Below are 7,498 nucleotides of genomic sequence, written 5' to 3' on the forward strand. Positions count from 1 at the left end.
GGCTCAGTGGGTTAAAGCCTCTACCTTCAGCTCAGGTCATGATCCCAGGGTCCTGGGATCGAGCCCCGCATCGGGCTCTCTGCTCAGCAGAGAGCCTGCTTCCTCCTCTCTCTCTGCCTTCCTCTCCACGTACTTGTGATCTCTGCCTGTCAAATAAATAAATAAAATCTTAAAAAAAAAAATCTGTACTGAGGTTGCCAATCATTAAAATAAAACATGGTCCTTACAAATGGAAAACACCAGAGAAGTGTATGAAGTAGAAAGTGCACCTCTCCAGGACCCTTCCCAGGAGTAGCCATTGTCAACAGATCAGTGTTGAAACTTGCTGACTTTTTATTACCCGGGGAAACTTTTCTCCCCCACATACTGCTTTCTCCACGAACCGTAGTCATGACTGTGTTCTCTAGGCTACACTGGCTCATAGGTCCCCCTCCATTTGTTGAACCGGGGTCCCCTCTCGGTAGCTGGGCTACGTCATTCCCAACTCGCGCTGTAGCATTTTTAGTTTGCGGAAAAGTAAATTATCGAATTGACTCATGAAAAAAATGGGAACAGGGACGCCTGGGTGGCTCAGTGGGTTAAGCTGCTGCCTTCGGCTCAGGTCATGATCCCAGCGTCCTGGGATCGAGTCCCACATCGGGCTCCTTGCTTGGCAGGGAGCCTGCTTCTCCCTCTGCCTCTGTCTGCCATTCTGTCCGCCTGTGCTCGCTCTCTCCCCCTCTCTCTCTGACAAATAAATAAATAAAATATTTAAAAAAAAAGAAAAAAAAGAAAAAAATGGGAACAAAAGAAAGAGCGTTCCGTCTCTCACCCAAGCCCACCCACCGTGCCATTGTTATGTCCCAGCATTGTTCTTCCTGTATGGTTTTGCTAAAACATTTTAGACTTGGCGTATACAGTTTGGGTCCTACTCTGACGCTTCCTTCACCATAAACTTACACAATGTTATGAGTCAGCTGTCCTTATTGTTGGCTTTGGAAGCTGCTTTCTAGTCCTGGAGTGGGGCCGTTCAGTTTCGCAGCCGTTGCTGGGGGACATTTTGGTTATAACGAATAGTCTGGCATGGATGGTTCTCCTCCCTTAAGAACCGGAATGATAATTCCTGGTCAGAATGATGGCTTGTTCTATTCCTTCCGTAACCTGCCTTTGAAACCTGCCTCTCAGAGTGCAGTACATGTTCTAGAAGGTGTCTCTCACCTACTCTCCCCTTCTGTGGCTTTCTCCCCAAACCGCTGTGCACCAGACCTAGTTAGAGATTCCTTCTTCTTGAAGACCTTCCCTAAACATGGGGCGCCTGGGCTGGCTGTCACCTCTGTGTGTGTCCACCCGGCTCTGTGCTTCCCTCAGAAACATGTTCCACACCCGTTCCGTTCTACAGTGGGAGTTACTCACTCCTGGGTCCTCTGTGGATGACAGGGAGGACCACAGGGGTTGGGGGATGCATAGGGAAAAAAGGGGCGCCCAGTCCCTCTCTCACAGACGGCCCTCTGGTGGTCTGTGGGACAGGAGGTCATTCTACTCAGCCACCCCTGTCACTCTTGCCCTCAGAACAGGTCCCCGCTCCATAGTGCTGGGTCGGCCAGACCCCCAGCATCGGGTGGTGGTTGGGAGGAAGCCAGCCCCGCCCCCACGCTCTTCCAGCCTTCCCAGCGGCCCCCATAACAGGGGCCCCGAAGGACTGTTTGTTCAGTCTGCGTAACAGAGGGGCGCTTATCGGCGCTGGAGGGGAGGACCAGCTGTTCCATCTCCGCAGCCAGTCCTGTCCCCTCACCTGATAACCTCCCCGGGATTTATCGAATCTCTGTGTCTCACAATTGCCTGTAATTTCATTGCCTTCATGGGAGAAAGAGTGTTTTTCCCTGCAGCTGAGATTTTTCCTGTTCTCTGGACTTTGCCTTCTTGGTCCCCAGCCTCTTTTCATTTCCAGCAAGCAGCAAGAGCAATCCTTGCCTCCAGAGCTCTGCCTGCACCCGCCCCCAGAGAGGAGGGTGGAGCAGGATGGCCCTCGGTCACCTCCGGGTCCCCCAGTTTAAGGAAAACCCTCCAGGGGGCACCGCTCTGTGGTTAAAACAGCTACCGCCCCAGGAAAGAAGGTGCTGATGGTTTCCTTCTTCTCTTCTGCCCTCGCCTCCCCCTCCCACCTTCTTCTGACCCCAGATCTCAGGCACCTCTAGAAGGAGGAGACTTTAGGTTTGGCTTAATCCATTCATTCATTCATTCATTCATTCAGTATTTTAACAAATCCTTGTTAGGCCTCTAACAGGTACTAAGCACTAGACAATCAAAAACTAGTTATTTAATGCAGATTGATGAGGCCATAGACGTAATCTTAAGACAAGAAGTTTCAAATCTGCCTGGGCATAGAAGTGATCGTTGATTGGATACCTAATCGGATCCAGCACTGTTTGAGGTAATCCTGTTATTCCCATTTTAAAGAGGAGCTAAGTGAACCTCAGAGCCTTATTTTAAAGATTTTATTTATTTATTTGACACAGAGAGAGAGATCACAAGTAAACAGAGAGGCAGGCCGGGGGGTGGGGTGTTGGGGGGAGCAGGCTCCCCGCTGAGCAGAGAGCCAGATGCGGCTCTGAGATCATGACCTGAGCCGAAGGCAGAGGCTTTAACCCACTGAGCTACCCAGGTGCCGCCCCCCTCAGAGGCTTTAGCCCTCTGTGCTGTCCCTGCCTGCTTTACCCTTTGTGATTCGGTAATGCCAGCCGGCACTTGGTTCTCTGTACCTTGGCCCGTGGTCCCTGCTGCCTGGAACCGCAGGCGGACCTTCCCCTTTGGCACCTTCTGTAGCATTTGCTCTTTGAGTGCTGAGCTGGGTGCTGGTCTCCCCACCTCGCCCAGACCTCTAATTGAGGGCTCACCACTTCTGATAGAATTAGCTGTTCCTGAGTGTCTTTCCAACTAGAAGCAGGAAATCATGACTTACTCACCTTTGTCCTGCCGCACCAGCACAGAGCTTGGCACAGAGCCAGCGTTCTAAAAGAATTGGCTGAAAATAACAGACAAGTGAAGTCCCTTGTCTGAAGCCGCACTGAGCATAGGGGAAAAATGAGATTGGAACCTTGGTTGCTACTACCCTAAGGCACCTTCGTGTCCATTAGAACAAAGCTCCTCCTCTGGGTGGACTGACTGCAAAAAAGGCAAGTCTTCTGTGTGGACCAGTGAGAAAAAGATCCTCCTTTGCCTCCAAGAAGGCAAAGTCCAGAGAACATGAAAAATCTTAGCTGCAGGGAAAAGCACTCTTTTCTCCCATGAAGGCAAAGTGCTGGCTGATGGAGCACTGAGCCAAGGTCCCAGCTTGGCCGAGCCAGCAAGGACGAGATTCCAGCCCTGTGCGTGCTGCCCGGGCGTCCCAGCTCAGACACAGCAAGGGATGGCCTGTTTAAACCCAGGTCAGTCCTCATTCTGAAGCCTGTACTCTTTTTCTGTGCCACGTGAATGGGAGCAATTCTCCAGAAACATTTCCAAACCCGAAGAAAATGCGCGCGTGCGCCCATGCTTTTTGGCAAGAGCAAACCTCACTCTGTTGCCTGAGCATAGGTGCCCAGGGCAGTGGGAAGATTGTTCAAGAAAGACTAGCGGCTGCAGGATCACCAATGACAAAGAAAAACCATTGTGAGGGCAGGAAGCCTTTAGCCGAGAGAATGGCGGGAAGGTACATCTTCAAACAGTTGGTAAGGATCTGGATTCGGAATCTGAAGGCTGAGCAACTACAAGCAGAAACCGAGCATTTCCTGCAGTTAGCCATGCAGGACTTACTCTAAGGAAATGAGCCTCGTAGAAGGGGAATAGAGTGTGTGTGGGGGGGTGTCTAAATGAGGGCCAAAGGAAACGGAGCCTCAGTTCAGCATCTGTAAAGTGGGACCATGATGCCGAACTCACGGGATTAAGAGACTTAATGTAGCTGAAATGATCGGCACAGGGTCTGGAGTACAGGAAATAGGTACTCAATGGTGCTTGTGATGATTTTCACCGAAGGATGGGTGGTGACGCTGGCCATGGTGTTGGCGATGATGGTGATGATGATGATGTTGGTGCTGGGGAGGATGGGGATGGTGGGGCAGCCGTGGTGTATTACTTAGGGTAAGAAATGTCCGCCAGTGAATGCAGAGGTGAAAAGAGCTCAGCCAGCCTCTTCTAGAATGGGAGAAGGAACAAGAGCCTCTCATCCTGCTTTTGTTCCCATCTTCTCCTCTCGTGGCTAATGCACAAACAGAGCAGAGTTGCTAAAAGCCTTGGCAGAAGAGCCACAGGAAGACGGAATGAGAGGAGAGAAAGCTCTCAGAGCCTCCAGGTCCCCCTCCCTACCACACCATCAGCCCAGTCACTTGGGGACCCAGTGTGCCCTGGGACTCCTTAGAGGGACAGAGGAGCACGAGATGCAGAGGGGGTCAGGACTCAATGTTCTTCCCAGGGCTAGGAGCACAGTGGGAGGGGGGCGGTGGGCAATTAGAAGTTGGGACATCTGGGAGAGGCAGGCTGAAGTGTTCTGGAATCACAGGTGTCATCTGAGGTGCTGCCCTGCTTGCACAAGAGGCTGGTATCAGCATTCAGCAAATCTTTCTTTGGTGCCTCTGTCCCTGGCATGGCGTTAGGCCTCTGGGATCAGTAGGTGCAAAACCGAAGGGGCGCCTGTTCTTGTGGAGATGACTTTATTTTATATTATTTTATTTAAGATTTTATTTATTTATTTGACAGAGATCACAAGTAGGCAGAGAGGCAGGCAGAGAGAGAGGGGGAAGCAGGTTCCCTGCTGAGCAGAGAGCCCCATGTGGGGCTCAAACCCAGGACCCTGAGATCATGACCTGAGCCAAAGGCAGAGGGTTCACCCACTGAGCCACCCAGATGCCCCGGGAGATGACTTTAAACATCACCCAATTCAAGATACAATTACTTCCTGAGCTGAAGCATTCATAGTTACTTAGACCAAATACTTTGGAACATACTTGCCTCTTCTCTTTCTCTCTCCCACACTGCTTATCCAAGCCATTGGTGATACACCTTTAATGTATGTTTCAAATCTGACCACTTCTTACCACCTTTACCTTTATTATTCAAATCCGGGTGACCATCATCTTTTGCCTGGACTATTACAGTAGCCTCCCAGCTGGACTCTCAAGAGTTCCCTCTCTCCGTGTCAGCCAGAGTGAAGTTTCTAAAACATAAGTTTTCTTATGCTATTCCTCTGCTCCGATCCTTCCTGTCGCCCCTTATTTTATTCTGAATTGAAGGCAAAGTTCTTGTAAAGACCTCCCAGGCAGGCATAGTCTTGCCTCTGGTCACCTCTATAGCATCAGACTCTGTGAGCAGCAAATTGAATTCCACTTCCTGGGAATGGCTGGAGAAAAGACAACCCCAGGCCTCCTCCACAGCTAGCAGATTTTCCAGGAAGCACAGTGTGACACAGTGTGACAGCCTCCCCATGTTGGACTCTGCAGTAGATCTACAAATAGCAAGAACAATATGGCAAGTCAGAGGATTTTAAAGACATCCTTATAAATGTAAGTTGAATAGAAACTTACCTGGGTGGCTCAGTCGGTTAAGCTTCCAACTCTTGATCTCAGCTCAGCTCTTGATCTCAGGGTCGTGAGTCTGAACCCCTCCCATCAGTCTCTGCATTGGGCGTTGAGCCTGCTTAAGACTCTCTCTCTTTCTCTCCCCTCTCCCTCTGTCTTCCCTCCTCCCTCTAAAAAAATAGAAGGCAGACAAAATCTGCTAAACTATGTTCCACAATGACTATGCCATGCCCACCAGCAATGCAGGAAAACCCCAGTTTTCTATATCTTCACTAATATTTATTATTTTCCTTTTTGAAAGTCATAGCTGTCTTAGTGGCTGTGAAAGGGTATCTCACTATGCTTTTGAATTTGTTTCCCTGTTGACTAATGATGTAGAACACCTTTTCGTGTGTTTATTGGCCATGTATGTATATGATCCTCTGCCAATTTTTCAATTGGTCTTTTTGTTGTTGAGTTGCGGGAGTTAAAAAAAAATATTCTTGATACTACACCCTTATCAGATATATGATTTGCAAATATTTTCTCCCATTCTGTGGGTTGTCTTTTCACTTTCTTGTGTCTTTTAAAGCACAAACTCATTTGTTTGTTTGTTTGTTTGTTTATTTGAGAGAGACTGCAAGAGATAACACGAATGGTGGGGAGGAACACAGGGACAGGGAGAAGCAGATTTCCTGCTGAGTGGGGAGCCCAACACGGAGCTGGATCCCAGCTCCGTGTTTCAGTTATTCTTCTGGTAACAGTAAAGCTCCCAATTTTAATTACCAGGACCCTGAGATGATTTGAGCCAAAGACAGACACTTCACTGACTGAACCACCCAGGTGCCCCAACATTTAAAAATTTTAATGAAGTTCAGTTTAATCTATTTTTCCTTCTGGTTGCTTATACTTTTAGTGTCATATCTAAGAAACTGTTGCCTAATCCAAGGTCATAAAGAATTATGTTTATGTTTCTTTCTAAGAGTGTCATAGGTGGTCCTTTTACATTTAGGCCTTTGGTCTGTTTTTTTAGAGGGGGGAGCGGCAGAGGGAGAGAAAGAGAGAGAGAGAGAATTTTTTTTAAAGATTTTATTTGTTCATTTGATAGAGGTGGGGGGAATAGTGGGCAGAGGGAGAGGGAGAAGCAGGCTCCCCACCTAGCATGGAGCCCAATGTGGGGCTCAATCCCAGGACCTTGGGATCATGATCTGAGCTGAAGGCAAATGCTTAGCGACTGAGCCACCCAGGCACCCCTGGAATTGTACATGGTGTGAGATCGGGGTAGAGTTTCTTTTCAGTTATTCTTCTGGTACCAGTAAAGCTCCCGATTTTAATTACCAGGCTCAGCACAGAGATAGCAGTCCCCAAACATTTCCATCTGGGGTAGCATTTGATAATTTAAATGATATCCTCTTGTGTGATCTCTCTAGTAATCAAGTCAGATAATTACCCAATTTCAGATATAAGAAAACAGACTTGGAGAGGGTGAGTGAGTTACCTAACATCATGTAGGAACACAAATGGCAGAGTCAGAACTTGATACTGTGGGAGAGAAGCCTTGAAAAGGGGAGATGGAAGTCCTGGTCACAGTCTCAATTCTGCCGCTTGTGTTCCTATGAAGTTGTACTAGTCATATACTTCTCGGGGTCTCAATTTCATCATAGGTGGGTTAAGGGATTTGATCTTGAGTAACTGCAGTAACACTTTACTGAGCATCTACAGCATTCCAGGCTGTGCCAGGTGCTTTAAGGATAACACCTCGAATTTTTTTCAATGACCTCACTAGGCAGCAAATCTTCATTTCCCAGAAGAGAAAATGAAGACTCTGCAGTCAGTACCCGAGAACAATCAGCCTGGAAATGTCAAGACCGTTCCAAGAACCCACCCTGTTTCCTCTTAGCCAAGTACCCTTCCTGAGTCTGTGTCCTCACCTGTAAAGGCTAATTAGCATTCCTTCCACCTAGGATTGCTGTGAACAATGTGGACGGAGA

This window comes from Mustela nigripes, chromosome 13 (assembly GCF_022355385.1).
Source record: "Mustela nigripes isolate SB6536 chromosome 13, MUSNIG.SB6536, whole genome shotgun sequence".
Taxonomy (NCBI): domain Eukaryota; kingdom Metazoa; phylum Chordata; class Mammalia; order Carnivora; family Mustelidae; genus Mustela; species Mustela nigripes.